Genomic DNA, 18,233 nt, shown 5'->3' on the forward strand with positions numbered 1-18,233 from the left:
TTCATAAAACACGCAAGAGCTCAGCTCCTGCATACACGTTCTCAGAAGATGAGATGAAAAGCCAGCCAAAGTGTGAACCTGGCTATTAAATAAGTACCTGGTAAGCTGTTCTGCACAGATGCTTTTAGGTGTCTCTGGACAAGCAATCCCCTCTCTAGTCTGCATCCTGAGTATTATGAGGTGCCTGTCTCTGAGTAAAAATGAAAAGCTGATTTTATGTGGGGGCTGACAAAGTGGAAATAGATTCAAATGCAAGTGAAATCTTTCCTTTCTTGCCTACCCTAAGGCATCCTTCCACACCACTCAAAGTACCACTTATATTAGAATGGTTACTGGAAAGCAAACTGCATGGCAGTCCCACAAACCATTACACCCAAATGATACCACAGATTTGAACTGGTATTTATGAGATGTGCTTTGTAAGAAGTCTGAGGCTGAAGGTAGGAAACACCACAGGAATCAGGAGTTGTTTCAAAATGAGACAATTTCTCTTGGCACATGCAGAATGGGCATGATGTCACTGACACAAATGTAAAGCTGTGCAGCTTTGGCTAGCTCCAGAGGTTTAGAGTAGTGCCGGTATGCTTTAAGTCTTGTAGGAGCTGGGGGAGAAGGAATAATAATTTCGTGGTTGCTGAAGTGTGTCAGGGTTTTTTTCCAGAGAACAAAAACACTCTGGTGACACTGTCTTAGCACTTCTGTGTTTTATTCCTTCTATATTTTGATCAAAATCTGTGTGTGATGTCGACAAAGAACATGAGAGAATGCTTGATCACATTTTCTGGAGGCAAGAAATATTGCATTATTGACAAGATTGCCAGACTTCTTTAATCTTGATAACAGTTTCATCAGAGTTTTTACATGGAGAAGTCTCTGGTCAGGACAATTTTTCTGCTTCTGCAACTACTCTTTAGACTAGGAGTTCTGAGAACAACTTGCCAAATGGTTGGAAAACTGGTGCAGTGTTCCAGTAACACGCAGACCTACATATAATCACACTAACAGTCTTGCTCTGAACTTGTTGAGTAAGCTAAGTGTAACTGTGTCAGCAAGATGACTACAGCATGAGCTTGGGTGACTCAGAAATGATGCTACAGCGGGGAAAGTGGTGTGGAATGGTGGAAACCGTTCCCTGTAATTTAACCAAGTGCAAATGGGCTGGGTTCATCTGGGTTGAAATGATTAAATGGTGACTGAGTTTCCAGGAGGCACTTGAAGGGTTCAGTAGAGGCTTAACAAGGTGGTAAGGGGCTCACAGCTCCTGCTCCCGGGGGAGAGACGTGGGGAAACTGGGCCTGTTTCATCTGGTGAAGAACAGACTAAGGGATGACAGAGTAGCAACCCTCCATAACTGAAGGGAAGGTACAAAGGTACAAAGGTGAGGAAGCCCAACTCTTGATAGTGCCAGTATCAAGTACTGTAAAAACAGTCAGGGATCACAAATGGCAATTTGAAGGTTCGCATTGGGTATTAGGGAAATATTCTTCACTGAGAAGATAGTGAAAATTCTAGTGTCCATTGCTTTTTGTCTTTCCTTTGAACTCCACTGAGAAGAGTGTGGCTCCATATTCTTTACTGTCTTCCTCCCTCAGGTATTCACATGTAATGTTAAGAGCTTCCATGAGCCTCGTGATCTCCAGGCTGAATAGTTCTAGCTATCTCAACCTCCCATTGTAGGGGAAGTGCTTCAGTCCTTTAATCCTCTTCATGGTGACCTGCACAGAAGTAATTTCAGTATGTCTGTGTCTTGCTTGTACTGAGGAGTCCCGAACTGAACACAGCAATGCAGATGAGTCTCAGAATGGCTGAGGGAAGGGGAAGGAAGACCTGCCTTGACCAGCTGGCAGTGCTCTTCCTATTGCAGCTTAGGACTTGATCTGGTATTGTCAGGGGTCTTCCTTTAAGTGGGACAATGCACACAAAATTTAACTGCATTAATGGTTTTGCCCATGAAAATATGTGAGATGACACCAAGAGGACCCTTGCTCAGAATCCGTAAACCCAGCAGTCTGTGAAAAGGAACATAAAAATGTAGGTGCTACAAAGAACCATGTGTGAATTTGGAAAATTATAAAAATACATTTTGAAGTGCTATCAAATCTAACCTGATTTTGAAAATTACAGCCTAAGAAACCGCAGTGCTGGCTCCTAAATATGAATTGGGAATGGAAGTGCCAAATGCTCTGTGTTCATGTTGGAGGAGTTGCAGATGCAGCTGGTAGAGAATGCTTGTCCCTTGTGGACTAAGGCCATTTAAGAACAGAGACGTCAGACAACATATTTGATTTTCTGTCATTTAGTAAGCTTTTTATCCAAGAGAATATGTCAGAAAGAGATCAGATAAGCATATAACTGCTGGATTCCCTGCTGAATGAGTATGTAGTGAAGGACCAGCTGTTCTTAGTGAGTAACATTGTTAAAATCAAACAAATTTCTTACTTGGCCTGGATTTATCACACAAATCCTGATTCAAAGAAGTGGCACTCAAGCTACTTGAAATAGTTGAATTCCTCTGGAGGATTTAAGTCATCGGTGCCAAGTCATGGGAAGCTGAGGAAAATACTGACAATGAAAAGACACAGAGGCTCAAGATTGTTTGAGAGGGCTGTTCATCCTCGTCCAACTTGCATAAGAAACAAAATTATGTACTACTTCTCTCTTGACTTATGAGAAATCAACAAAGCCACATGGCACTCAAATAATTTTTTAGCAGTGATACTTTTAGACGTTGTTGAAAGTACAAGTAAACACCACATGACTGCCGCAGTTAAAGTTCAATGAAATGAGTTGAAAAACAACTCAAAGTAGAGAAGAATAGCAGTATTTTATTTTCCCATTGCCTGTAAAAAATTGCATTCTGGATTTCAAGTATATAATTTATAGACTAATACAGAAAGCACTTCCACTATCAATTTTTTGAACCAACACCATTCACAGCATTCCTTTCTGATAATGAATGTTGTTTCTTGGAAGCAACACAGAATAATTTGTTTTATATTTAAGAAAAAATTTGATTGAACCAGACATAGTGATATTCTTCGGGTATAATCCCATACTCTTAAAGAAATGCTTGCCCTTCCCAGTGTGTTTGTTACTTTTGCTTACATAACATCTAAAATTGTACTGTTATCCCTTGAGGCAGCTGTGGTACTTCTCTGTGGTGTCTTGTTGATTTTAGAATTTTACCACACACATGCCATTGGAGTATAGAGCTGGCTGCCTTAAAATACTTACAATAATGAAACCAGTGATAATAAAAATAACACTAATTTATATACAGATTAACAAGAACAACAGAGCCACAACAACCCTGAAGCACTTCAAGGCTGTAAAATGCAAAGAATACAAGGAAAGGAATAGACTCACAGGAAAAGTGTTACTGAACAAAGACAGAATATTGGTCATGCAGGTTTTTTTTTTTTTTTTTTTTTTTTTTTTTTCAGGAAACCTATTTGCTAAATCTGATTATGTAATAGCAAACAGCAGTGATGTATTTTCTGCTGTAGTAAATACAGGTATTCATTACCTCTAATTGTTAAAAAAAAAAATAAGACTTTACAATATTTTTACAGGAATCCATTGAAATTAAAATGTTTTGGAACATAACTTGTGAGAAACATGTCTTATTGCTCATAGCTGTGGTTATTTGATGGATTTTGTCGTTGTCATTGTGTAACCCCAGCCAACAACCAAGCTCCAGGCAGCAGCTTGCTCACTGTCCCCTCAAGGGAATGGGGAAGTAAATTGGGAAGATAAAAGTAAGAAAACTCATGGGCTGAGATAAAGACATTTTGGTAAGTAAGAAGCTATGTTCACAAGCAAAGCCACTTCCTGTGGGCATGCAGGTGCTCAGCCATCTCCAGGAAATTAGAGGTCCATCAAAAGTAGTGGTGCCTTGGGAAGACAAACGCCATCACTCCAAACATTGCCCCTTCCATCTTTTCCTCCCAGCTTTAAATGCTGAGCATGATGCTGTATGGTCTGGGGTATTGCTTGGGTCAGTTGGGGTTGGCTGTCCTGGCTGTGTCCCCTCCCAACTTCCTGTGCATCCTCAGACCACTCACAGATGAAGTGTTGTGAACAGCAGAAATGGCCTTGTCTCTGTGCAAACCCTGCTCAGCAATAATGAAAACACTTCTCTATTATCAACACTGATTGCAAATCCAAAACATAGCTCCATGCCAGCCATTGTGAAAGAAATGAACTCTACCTCAGCCAAAACAGCACAGTGATTTAGGAATGGCCTTCTAATATCATTATACTTCCCATGAGAAGTTCATTATACTTCCCATGAGGAGGTACAAAGGCATGTAGTGACAGAAAATTGTCAAAATGTTGCAGCATCCCTCCCACAACCATGTTCTTTCCCAGGTGGTCCACCTCAGAAATTTATCAGAAAATATTGTTCCAGTACCATATTTTAAACTCCTTACAGTTTTTAAGGATTTTTTGGCACTACAGCTACTACAAAAACCTGCAGGTTTTTTTCCCATCACCTTAGTGCCTACAAACCCCAGTCCCTGGTGTCAGATGAGGTGCAAACACAAACCACAGGCACTGACATCTTCTCTGCAGGCCATGAGATAGGTTTCACACCAGAAACAGGAGGAGACAGGTGATGCAAGCACATGGGGAGGAAGCTGAAATGAACATGGTTTTAGAAATGTAATGAGAGGGTGATGGTTTGGATGTCAGGCTGTGGTGATAACTGTCCAGTGTGATGATAGCAGTCTCAACTGCTGGATGCTATTGTAATAGCAACAGCTTCCTAATTTTAAAGAAGGGTTTGAAAGAAGACAAGGAATTGGCTTTGTCAGAATTTATATGTAATTTCTCAGTTACTGAGATGTCTTTGTGAAGTGACCAGGAGAAGTTCTTAAAACACTATGTTAAGGGTACCAAGGTGCTTAAAAAGACTCTAAGTTTGTCAGATGGTTGTTAGAAATTTGATACAATCTAAACAACTGAGGAACAGAACCTGCTGATGCATTTGAAATTACTTAAATACTTTAACCAAGTTATACCATAATTAATTTAAATAAAGTAAAGTACTCTGCCATCCAGTTTTGGGAAAATACTTTTTATGTGGAACTAGTGCATGAATACATTTATTGTGGTTGACTGGTAAGGGAATTGTCGCTCACATGCAAAGACTGACAACACAATTACACATGTGTCTTCACTATGGAAGTAATTGTGCTAATTAGAGCTTGTTAAGTTGGATATTTTGCTAGATTTGGAATTAATTTTCAACAGTTTTGCTACTAATATTGATGCATATCAGTTGTAAGTTCTTAGAGCAAGACTATTTTTAAATCTGAACAGTTTTCTTATTAACAAAGGCAAAGACATTTTGTCCAAAACTTAATACCAGAATTCTAGTTTAGGATTCTGACTGTTCAGCAATACTGTCCATGGTCAAAATTAAAATGTGCTTGCCATCCAGAAGCACTATTCTATGTGACTAACTTCATGCTACAAACAACATTAGATAGCTGAAGCTAATTGTCAGAAATAATCCAAGAGATTATATCTAAAATGAGAGATTTGTTTGGATTTACTCCCACTGCCTGGGGCACTGGTCTACTCTAGAAGCAGAGCAGGGACTCAAAAAATAACTGGAGCAGGAAATGAGGGAGGGCTGGAACAGACAGGGAGCTCAAGCAGAGCAAGAACAGCAGGCTCTAGCATGCTGCAGGTTCCAGAGAAAAGCTTTAAGCTTCCATCTAACAGCCATCCTGTCACAAATGAGCTTTGCAGGAGATGCAAAAACTGGGTGGAGTGGTAGATGTACCAAGTGGTTGTGCTATCATTCAGAGCTGCTTCAGCAGGCTGGAGAAATGGACCAATGTGAAGTTCAGCTAGGTCCTGCACCTGGGAAGAAATAAACCCCTACACCAGAATGGACTGGTGGCTGACCAGCTGGAGAGAATATTGGCAGAAAAGACCTTGGAGGTTCTGGGGGGACACCAAATGAGCATAAGCACCCTTGGAACAAAGATCATAAATCTCTTGGGCAGCAGGAAGCAGAGAATTGCCAGAAGGTTGAGGGAAGAAGTTCTCCTTCTCCTCATCTGTAAATCCACATCTAGAATGCTGTGTACAGTTTTGGCTCTCCATACTTGAATGAGTGCAGCGAGGACTGACAAAGACAATTAAAGGATTGGAGCATCTGATGTAAGCAAAGACAGGCTGCATAGCTAGGAGGAGTAAAGGCATGGGGATATTTTATCTGTGTGTAAGTATCAGGAAGTAAAGAAGAGACAGTCATTTCTCGATGACAGGACAAGAGGCAATGGGTACAAATTGAAACACAGGAAATTGCGCTTCAACTTAATAGAAATATTCCTGTTGGGCTGTGGTTGAGAATGCATTGATTGTGAAAAGACTGAAGTGAGACTCTATCCTAATGACTATGGATGGTTTCAGGAACTGGACTTGGAAGGGCACTAACTTGAATACAGAAGTTGTGTGATGACACAAGAGCTTGATGAGAACTTTAAATCCATATCAGAGGAAGTGTAGTCAGAAATCTCCTTTAGTGTGATTTTTTTTTGTTTGATTATTGCCCATTTTTGAATTCTAGAGTAGAATTCTATTTTTGCTATTTGGCACACTTGTTTGACTAGAGTTTTTGACCTAAGGTGACTTACCTAATGCTTCTTTAAAAATTCTGTCTCTGCCAATTCTAATCAAAATCTCAATGAAAATGGAGTAGGGAAGGTGGGGTGAAAAAAAAAATAGACACTGACCTAGATTTAATCATTGCAGGTGGACAAATTTAAGCTTGACAATCACTTCACAAAGTGATGAGGCTCAAGCCAGAAGCTCTTTAAACTACTTAGTAGAAAAATTGCATGTATCTTGTCTCCTATCTAGTTTCAAAAACAGTATTAGAGGATGAAACAGTGTAGAGAAACCCAGTCTGAGCATTCATAAAGAGCAGCAAATCTAAGGAAACAAGGTTTTCTTAGAATTATTTATTATTATAGTTCCCTGATTTTCAATATGGATCTGTAACAGCCCTGGTTTTGGCATAAACTACAACAAGATATTTTTTTCCATCCTAATCTTTGTCAGCTGATAACTTTGTCCTGACTAACTTAGTCAATGGTTCATGAAAAAAATAGAGACTTCAAAGACAGGAGCTATGTCCTAAATATTAAGGTGATCTACAGGGGGTTGAGCATTGCTATTTATCCTTTACTCTCACTTAGAAAAATCCCCTGTGATTAGAAGCACTTTTTTCTTATTGCCTAAAATAACTGTCTGGAGCTTTGTGAATTCCATTCTGCGATGCCTTTGTCTACCTTTTAGGTGTTGTGGTGCTTTGCATGCCTAAGAAACTGAAGTAGGCTGATATGCTTAGGAGTGCCTTAGTGTCTTTGAGGAACTTGCCTGATGACTGCTGTAGTGGCATTTAATGAATATTCATAAATAAACAGGTGTGGTAAACTATAAACCTTTTATATTTATCTCTAAGATGATACTCCTTTAGATTTACTCATGACTAAACCGTTCCTAATTCTACCAACTCCCACTTCTTGTTAATTTAGAGCTTTCAGCAAAACAAAAAGCATCCTAATATACAGTACCAAAATACAACTCAGAGGGGAAAGTTAAAATAAAATACTCTGAATACTTGTAATTTAGTATTCGTTGTGTTTTATAGTCTAGTGTTACTTAATTTTGGGCTCACAAGTGCTATTATATGTTGACAGAAATTGAAAATCCTGATTTTCATTACTTATCTGACTGTCTTGTTTAAAAGTAACTCAAATAATGTGTTTCTATATTATCTAAAAGTCACTCATATAAAAATACTTGAAGGAATTTAGTACATTTCAATAATGGTGCTGGTAAAGTTGTAAAAATAAATTATGGGATTTTTTCCAATTTTGGTTATGTTCATACTGAGTTCTGCCCTATTATTACTGCTTTGGCGCTGAAGAAAAAAACCCGAATTCTGTCTTAGTATGATTTTTGCACAGTTAATTTGTATAAAGCATTCAGAGTTATTTGTAACCCTAGGGAAAAAAAAAATGACAGATCAGGTTTTTTATAATGCCTTTGAAAGGAAGAGAGGTGTAACACATCTAACAGATCAGTAGAGCAAAGTAAAATGATGATGAAATAAGTTCTTCTGGTAATACATGAATATTAAATGCAAGTTCACATAGAACATCAGGTGTTGCAAGAATTTTCATAAATGAGTAAATAATGTGTCAGTGCTAGCTGTGTATACATACAATTGTAATTAAGAAAAGGGTATTTGAATTTCTAAAAATTAGAAATTCTGTAAGAGAAAAAGAAATACTCTTTTCCCATGCAAGTCTTTCTTCCTGCTCTAAAATGCAATATATTGTAGAGTCAGAGGTACTAAACGAAACATTGAAGCTGTTTGGTATAGAGTAGTGTATGTGGATTGGAATAAACAGGACTGCATAGAAGCTGAGAAAGAAGTTAGCTTGTATTTAAAATTTAATCAATAATTTGAAAGTGGTAGTGGTGCCTAATTCTACTGTTGTGGAGTTGATTCAGCATCTCATCTACTTGACACTAGTGTTGTGTTATTGTTGGTGGAATTGCTCCTACTTTAGCATCACAAAAGAACATGGCTTAACCCTATAGAATGTCCTCTGTGGAAATTACTCAGTAAATTATTTAATTCATGTCTTAGATAACAGAATATTCCATACTGAAAGAGGTTGTGGTCCTTTAAATATTGCATAAAAATACCCTTAGTTTTACTTCTACCCTTGAACAGCAGCACTTTATGGTGTAATACACAGGAGCAAAGTTAATCCATATGTTAGCAAGCCCTTTTTCTCCTAGAAAGGCTTTTGAGTTTTGATGGCATCGGAAATGACAAAATAAAATAAATAGCTTCTCCCCTTACTCCCATGCTGACCACCTCTACTTTCATTCGCACATTCATCTAGCTATCTCTCTGAAACACATAAAGTTATATTTTGGTTCAAGAGAAGAAGCAACAGCTTCCTGTATATTCTCTCTCCTCATCCCAGCTGTTGGCTTTTCCAGGTGGCCAGCTGTTTCCCCATGACAACCTTCCCTCTTCAGAACAGCATACTTTGGAAAATGTATGACATTACTTTATTTCTGGAAAACAGCTTCTACTCTCCCCCCTCCATTCTTGGCCATGTCCTGTGGTTTGAAGAGTAAAACTTCAGTGTCAGTGTGGGTTTTTTTTTTGTTTGTTTGTTTAGTTGGTTTGTTTCTTTATTTTTCTCTCCTTGTTGTTTAAGACCAAAAATGAACTGAAGAAGTAATTTCCATTGTCCTAATTCAAATATTTTGTTTAATTTGGGAGAAACAGGAAACTTGTATGTGGGTGACTTTACTTTGAGAAAAAACTTCATGAAATCCTGTAACATGACAAAGAAAAGCTCTGGGTGAGAAGAAATAAACAAATACTAAGTGTTGGGTCTTGTTTGGATTCTCTGAAAAGTTCTTTTTTGTTCTCCCTCAGTACTACTATTACTAAATTAGCTACAGTGCCAGAACATGCTCATATCCTGATACAGCCTTAAGAACTTCCAGCTTGCAGCAGCCATGATTTCTGCTTAGTGATTCAAACTAGTTAAATAGTTTTTGTAGGGTTGAAAGCCTGACCAAAAGGTTGTTAAGGCCAAGGGCAGATATTTTGCCACTGACTTCAACAGACTTTGTATCTGGTCCTTTGTAAGAAGCTCTTACACCAAAAGCTCCAAAATGCAGGTCGGTGTCAGACTCAGTGCTTGCTTTCCTCTAAAGCTGATCACCAGCTGTGATTTCCGTGGTGAGCATGCACAATGCCTTGCTGACATCAACAGAGGCACCTGAGGTACAAGGCTGGGTGCCTTTTTGGCTCCCTGGGTATTTTTTGGTGTATGTTTTGCTTCGGTATCTCATGTCTGCTGTGCACTTAGAAAAGGAACATATAAAGTTACCATAACTCGGTGTTCAATAACTTGTTAAGCTGCTGTCAAATTGTAACAAGGCGTGAAGTCTGAGCATGAGTAAAACTACCACTCCCAGAAACAAATGGGAATTAATATGTTGTATCAATTATGGCTTTTATAGCAGGAGTAAATCTGTTTTAATTACTGAAATGGGTTAAGCCAGGTCCAACAAGAATAAAACCACTGTGAAAACATCTATTTCCTAAACTAATAGGATGACATGAAACAGCCTTCCTGAAGTAATAAACACTTAGAATTAAGCAATGAAATCTCTGTGATTAAATACTTCATAAGGGAGGCATAAACTTACTGTGAAAGTGACAGAAAGGTGAGATAAGAATTATTATTTTCACTGAGGTTATTTAATTTTTTTCAGTAGTTGATTTTTTTCTACAGTAGGTGTTTACTTCATAAATCCACGATGAACAGAAGTTCACCGTGTCATCAAGGGTGCTGAAAAGGAAGGTACCAGCATGTGAGCCAGCATATGCTGCTCATCAAAACTTTTGACAAATCCCAGAGCATAAAAAAAGTAATTAATGCTGGAGGGAGATTTCAGAGTGATATCTTCCATGATGCTCATATTTTATCTGGAAGGGATGTACAGAAGTATGAACCCCAACCCTTTTGTGGAGGTACAAGTTAAAATAATGTTCATATCTCTTGCATGGACTTTTAAAATGATTTATTAGAATGTAAAATCTGTTTGGAAGCAGATTTTGGGTTATGTCTCCTGGGGATAGTGGATGACTTGGGTGGTGGTTGTGAGAAAAGGCTGTTAGGGATTAGGAATATCTGATGGTCTGCCACTATGCAGCACATGTTAGAACAGCCTTAAAATTATTTTAAGTGTTACCAGTCATAGCTGGTGTCGTAAGAACCATTCACTGCATGGAAGTAATAGGGTAGATGGTGTTGGCCATTCATCCTCTTGGCCTTTCTTTGTGCTTCTCTGCTGAGACTACAGGAAGTAAGTGGAGAGAGGTGACTGCCAGTTCCATGATTTTTGAGGCTCCACAATGCTGAAGGCCTTTACAGATTATGGGAATCAACAAATATAATGATATTATGCGTTTTCTTTGGAATTATAAATACTTTGGTCATGAATAAACTATTTGTTGTGTGTCTTTATACAATAAAGTCTTCTCCAGTTGCATTTTAAGTGCTGTTGGTTTTTAAAATTTACATTAATATATTTTAATAATAGTCTATTAAATGTTATGTATGCCTTTCTATGACATGAAGCAGCTTTCATTGTGAAATAGGATTCTGCTGTACATTAACAAATGTGAATTCTAATGATGATGAAAGAGTAGCTAAATATCAGAAGAAAACAAGTATATAGTGGGAGCTATTGATCTATGGAGAGAAAACAAGTAGACACTAGCTCTTAAATCAGCATATCCAGAGACTTCATAAATTTGTGTTCAATCGAAGTAGCTCAGGAGGGCTGTGAATCAACAGCAATGAACCTTTCTGTAACTGACTTCAGAATAAAATAAATTTGGATTTTTTCCTTGTCTGACCTTTTTCTTGTTCTTTATGTTTTGTGTGGGTTTTTTTTTTTTTCTTTTTCCTTGGTTTAGACTTTGAAAATGTTGAGACTGAAAAGTTGTGTTTGTATCATCTTGCATATTCTGATCTGGATATACTTTAGGATATACTGTATATATATATATATGTATGTGTATATATATATATTATTTGGAGGGCTTGTTTTTTTGTTACATTGCTATTTGTGCACTGCTTTTGAGAAGTAAAAATACAAAATTAATTAAAAAAAGGAAACCAATAAGAAAAAGGTTTGACCACAAGGTGGCATTGAAGACACGCAAAATACTTAATCCTACATTTGAATGGAAAGGAGTTTAAAAGAAAAATCTGCTTCGCCTAAGCTTTTAGAATGTTTTTGTTAAAAAACTTTCCAGTTAGGTTGCATGTTAATGCACCCTGAAAACCCAAAAGCAGTTTGGCTTACTTTAGTAACTTCCTGCTTGATAAAAATCTGCTATTGACTTTTGTGAAGTGTGTGCAAGACAGGAAAAGAATGGCTTTGCCTTGGCATTGTCTAATGCTCAGAGAATAGAAGACAGAGGGCTTGGATGGCTCGGATTGAGATGGAAACACCCAAGGCACTGCCCATCCATCATTCCCAGTGCACAATCTACATGGCTAAACAGCCTTTCTTTTGCTCTTCCCATCCTGGCTCTGTTTGAGAGCAAAGGAGGAGCCCACACTTGACCTCTTTGGCCATGGTGAAATCTCTGCGTGCTGTGCTGCCGGCTGCAGCCCCTAAGGGTGTTTGGTTCACTGCTGTCTTTGGGGCACATCATCTATGGCTGTTCCTCTGCCTGCCAAATGTTTATCCAGTTAAATAACACATATGACATTGCACTCGTTTGCCCCAGAAACTGATTTTGTCTTAAAAAATTATTTCCCTTATTATACTTAGTAGTTATGACTGTAGCTAAATAATCTAGTTGTGCTCTATAGAAAATAGTAATTAAAGGGATAACTTCTTCCTCATGGAGTATTACCCTGGAGCTTAGTTTCCTTTTATATTCTTAAACTGTCCCTCACTTGCACAGAAACATAGAATTTGGAGAATACCCACAAAATATTAATGTCATTGCTAAAACACTCAGATTTTGTTTCTGGGTTTAGCCCATTGGCAAGGTCAAATTCCTGTAAATGTCTTTCGTTAGCTCTGTTTTTTCAATGCATTTTCTCCTGAACGTTAGTCAAATATATTGTGGAAAGTAGGGGCAATGTATACAATGAAAGATAGCTTAATTTATTTGTATGTCTGCTTTTCACAATTTTTAATCCATGGATCACTTGATCTATAAGACATCAAAAATTTGTCCAGAAAAAAATAGTTTAAAACAAGTTATGATGTCTTTCATGTAGAAACTAAGAAGCAAGCAAATAAAATAGCGGGAAATGTAAATTAAAAAAACCCCAAATATTCAAGATTTAGCCTGATTTTTATTTGGTTGGGTATTAGAATGCATTGTGACCACCCTCTTTTTTACAAAGATGTAAGTGGTTCTCCTTGTGAAAAGAGGCTAAACAATGCTGTTGGCCAGTACCCTACTGAACGCGTGATCCAACAAGCTTAAAAAACTGACAGCATGTCCTCTGGGAATCTGCATCACTGTGTGATAAATTTCTTTGCAAGGGAATTTTCATGCCATGCAGCCCAGATTTACTTGGCATCACATGATGTTCATCAGATCCCACTCTTTTTTAAGCCTGGAAGAAGCTGGAAGTTAAACCTACAAATGCTGCAGTGTTTTAAGATGCTATATTCTTAAGAGCCAATGGATAATTTGCTGTAGGTTAATCCCATTAAAATTAGAAACAAATTAGCTTGACATTGAGGATGGGAAAATCAATCCTTACTTTACCGAGAGCAATCCTTTATTTTCACACCAGGATTTGGAACATGCTTTTCCTGCCTTCCCAGATTTTGGTATATGTATTTAAGAATTTTTTTCTTCTCATTACAGTTCAAGACAACCAGGGGAAACCACTGAAACGAAACCATTAAATGTGTTTACATGAATCACATATCTTTCTGAATAATAATTTTTTATGAATTTATTAAATGAGCTTGTATCGTTTGGGTTTCTTGTTCTTCCAAGGACTCACAGCTGTAGATTTCTTAGATTAGCTCTCAGTTTGGAATGTTTGTGCAGTTTTGATGGCAATGGCAAATACTTAGTTAACTTCTCCTAATTAAATTCTTTGCAAACTGTTGATGAATCCTGAACAGATGAAATGAAATCAAGGAGATAGAGACATCATAAACATATAGTTAAATACTTGCAGAGACCAACACATGGAAATCGCTATTTTTGTTAAGTTCACGCTGTGAGGCACTTTTTGAGCTATATATTTCTAGATTTTTTTTTTTTTTTGTGTGTGTGTGTGTATGTGTATCAGTCAGAGTAAAGGTGCCATATAAAAGTTTTAAGTAGCTACCTGGGAGATTGGGGTGGCTACTGAGAAACTCATAGCTATTTTCCGGTCAGTAGAACTGCTTCCCCACTGGAATGGGTGCTGGAAATGCCTGAATGTGGACTTAAATGGCTGGAGCCTCTTGCATTAGCTCTGTATCATTGTGGTGCTCCCTCTGTGCTGTGTTGCATAGAAAAAATTGCAGCACTGTTGATTTGGGTCCCTGAGATGGGACTTTCTATTGTGGATCTTCTGCTCTTGCAGAGTTCTCTCATCAGATTTGGCTCGAAGGAAATGTATGCCCCTCTCAATGACATTAATTTCACTCTCTCCCTTCTATTGCTGTTATCACTGCTGCATATGCAAGAGCTCTTAAGATGCAGGAAGGATGTGCTCTGTGCATGTCCAATTGAGGATGGAAAGTGATCAAGGGGTTGGTTCTCCCCATCAGGAGGAAACTCAGTGTTGAAATGAGCTCAGATTCTTTTGTGGAATTAAGGAAATGCCCCCATGTTCCTGACAGCAATCTTGCAGCAGATGGAAAATACAGCTCTGTGCTGGGAACTTGGGAACTACAAAAAAAAAGAAAGACAAAATACTGTGCTTTGGATGAGATACAAAATGTCATATTCTGAAATTTGACCTGAGTTTAAGTATATATTTTAACACTTGTCCCTCTTGTGTGTTGCAATTAGTGGTGCAGAAACTTGCTGCCTTCTGGAAGACAGGCTGCAGGGAATAAACAGTATTTCTTTTCCTCCATAGTTATAAAAGAAAAAGAATTATTTGTAAACAACAAAACAATCACCTTCTTTCTCAGCTGCCAAAAAATAGTGGGTACAGTTTCTGGGGATTTTTGTCAGAAATCTTAAGCAGTCCTTCAGTTAAAAAAAGATGAAGAAGTATTTGGTTGCATTGACACTATTCCATGTAAATTTGAAGTAACTCCAAAATTTAAAGCTTTTGGATCAGGTCACTGGTAATCTGCAATTCATCCCTTATATGGGGGAATAAAAAACCCAGTCATTTGGAAGGAGATTTATGTGGATGAATACAGATAAATTTTTCATATTTGAATGGAGAGGGAAGGACTTTCTTATAGAGAAGAAAATAGATTAAACCAGGAAAATTCATGTCGACAGTTTCAGAAAAGGAAGGCAATCTGTGATATTTTTAGAGTTGCTTCAAATACAATTTTTATATATAAGCTGAAATGTCAAGAAGACAGTGGTACTTGAATTTTAGTGAATTTTGTTGGGAAGTATGTACTCAAGTACATATTGTCATCCTTAATCTTACACATTAGGTACACCCATTTTAGTTCCAAACATGAAAATTACAAATCTGAAGCATGGTTCTGTAAGTCCTACATGTAATGGAATATATAAGGTCCAATTAACATTGCTGTTCTACTGCACTTTATACTTAGAGTCTGGATACTGTTCCAGATATGGTTTTCCTTAGAATACATAGAAGTTGTGCTGAGGAAAAATTTTCCCTACTGCCACACTCACAATATCAACATCAGTAATGCCAAGAATCAGCACTGGCTGCTGCTATGCTTAGCTGATAACATCCCTTTGGCCATCATGCCTGGATTTCTGCCTGTGAAAGCTGCAGTGCTGAGGGTTGACTAGATGCATGCCTGGATCTAGCCCTGATAAGGAGCTTGACTACGCTGTAAATTGTACCTAGGACTGGGAACTTGAAAGGACAGGGGATTTGCAAAGTAAATGTAGCTTTTATGAGATAGCAGGACCCCAGTCAGGGGGTGGCAACCCTTATCAGTGTCTGTTAAAGCTTCCAAGTGGGGCATAGAGAATCTCTGGGTAACGGCTGGTTTGAATAAATCTTTGAATAATAACTCCTGTTATTATCATTGTCCTATTATAATCTTTGTCTGTGACTTTTTTTATACAAAAGACTGATGACTTAGCTTGTCCTGTTGTGTGCAAAACACATCTTCTTTCAGGTTATCCTCCTTAATTCATGCTGTTTATTTCCCTCCCAAGGTATGTAGTGAATCCTTTTTACTTTCCCCTGCAGACAGAAAAATATCTTCAATTAGATATTTATCTAAAGTTGTTATCGGCTTTAGCTGTGTTTGTTACATAATGGAATTCCCATGCAGCAAACCCAAGCAGGCCTGCCCTGCAGCCCCATCTAATAACAGCAAGTGGTGCACATTAAACTCACAGTATGGTCACATTCATTTCACAGTAACTTTTATACATTATCACAGGACAAAAAAAAAATTAGCAGCCAAAAATGTTATAACCAGGAAAGCAGCATAAGAGGGATAAAGAAAGAACAATTTAGAGCAATCAATTATGAATATTTAATGATAGCAAGGTACTTTTTTTGCAGAGCTTATCCTAGCTGGACCCCTTCTTGCCAACAGGAGCATCTAATTTTTTTCCAAAAAAATTTGATTCTGGTTTAAACAATTACTAAGCCCTTTAGTCCAATTTCTCATGTTCCTTCTTATACCCTTGGTATAAGACTTCACATTGAGAGCCTAAAGCAGGCTTCACCTTTCTTCCTATTGAAAACATTTTGCTTTTTACACCTTGGGAGAGAAAGGTTAAGACCACAATGAAAAGAACGTACAACTTCTAAGTGGGAAGTGATGTGCTCTTTTCAAATGCATTTTCCTCAAAACATAAACTAAGCTGTTGTTAGTTGTTAGACTAATATAAACCAAACTCTTTCTAGTTTTCAGATGTTGTCTGATTGATTTGTATATCTGAAATCTGCAAGGCTGTTGACATCTGCTGCTTTGAGACTGAAACATGCTGAATACTACTAATTGGTCATTGAGCTATGGAGCCTCTTATGCAATTAGGCCACGTTTTTTTGATGAGAAAATCAATTTTAAATTAAAGGACTGCACTAGGGAAGGGTGTAACTTAAAGGTTCTACCTAAAAGGAAATTGGAAAACTATACTAGAATTGTAGTGCTCTATCATGCAGCAGATCTGAAGAGCTTTTATTCCTGCTGTACACCTTGGTACCTGAAGATGAGCTTTTTGCAGAACATGGTAATTCACTTTCAGAAGTTTAGTTGCATTATTTTGGAGTTGGTGTGATTGTTGTGCTGGTGATAAGACAGAGTTTGGAGACTACAGAGTCTGCATGAATGACAGCAGAAGTATACATAGGATAACTCAACAGTGATGCTCAGGGAAACTTATTTGATGCACTCACATGTTATTTAACTGCAGAGGTATTTTTTCCTAGTGAAGTACAAGTTCATTTTTTTTTCCAGGAGAATAAATGCAATTGGTACAAAGAGCACCCTTTATGACATCCTGAGGCCATGGTGTTTTCCCCATCTTTATTCTTATGCTGCCAAAGCAGGCAAGCAAGCTCAGACACAGAGCTGTCAACTGTGCTACTCCACTTCGTACAAGCCAGAACAACCTGAGCCGATGTGCTTTCACACCTCTTCCAGATGATGCTGACTGTCCTTTTCACCCTTTGCTTTGGTTCTAGGTTGATGTGAGATGCCTCTGCTTCATGTCAGCTGAAGGTGTGAAACTGGCCTAAGTATTAGATTTGTAAGCTCCTTAGTCAATCCTCCTATGTTCTGTCTGAAGATCTCAAATGATCTTCTTTTCAATTACTATCATTCCTTAATCTAGCTTGGCTTGACTTTGTTAACTGATGAATTCACACTGATATATTAAGACTTTTGTATTTAGGCTGAGCTGCTTGAATCCTTGCCTGTAGTCATGGACAGATGGACTGGTGATGGATTGATGTATCAGTGTCCACTACTCACAAGATGATCCCTTCACAATGTCAGAGATACTGACCTTTCCAGGAACAGAATATGTGTCACTCACATGTAATCTACGTGATCTTCTGACAAAAGAAAATATAATGAGGATGTGAAGAGGTTGAAATGCATCCTTTCAGTCAAAGCATTGGTTGGTTTGAGTCAGCAATAGTTATGTATGTATGAAAAACTTGAGTACTACACAAATACAGGTTTATCTGTGCACATGCAAGTATGAAATGTTTAGATTATGTGCCCTTTACATTTCCCAAACATGGCAAGCCGTATGTATTAAATAAAGCTTTTTGTTCCACCTATACTTAACAGAGAGAACACTCATCTCCTTGGCAAAAAATAAAGAGGCATTATTTTAATTTGTCTCATTGATGGTGCTTTCAATAAATTTTGAAGATTTCCTGACATGAAATGAAAATAAAAATGCTGAAAATAATAAAGCATGAAATATGAAATATAAAAATAATAAAGACCCTTCAGTTCAGTTCAATTCAGTTCAGTTCAGTATCCTG

The sequence above is a fragment of the Chamaea fasciata genome, unplaced genomic scaffold (genome assembly GCF_029207755.1).
Source record: "Chamaea fasciata isolate MVZ Bird 193981 ecotype frontalis unplaced genomic scaffold, bChaFas1.0.hap1 SCAF_1, whole genome shotgun sequence".
Classification (NCBI taxonomy): domain Eukaryota; kingdom Metazoa; phylum Chordata; class Aves; order Passeriformes; family Sylviidae; genus Chamaea; species Chamaea fasciata.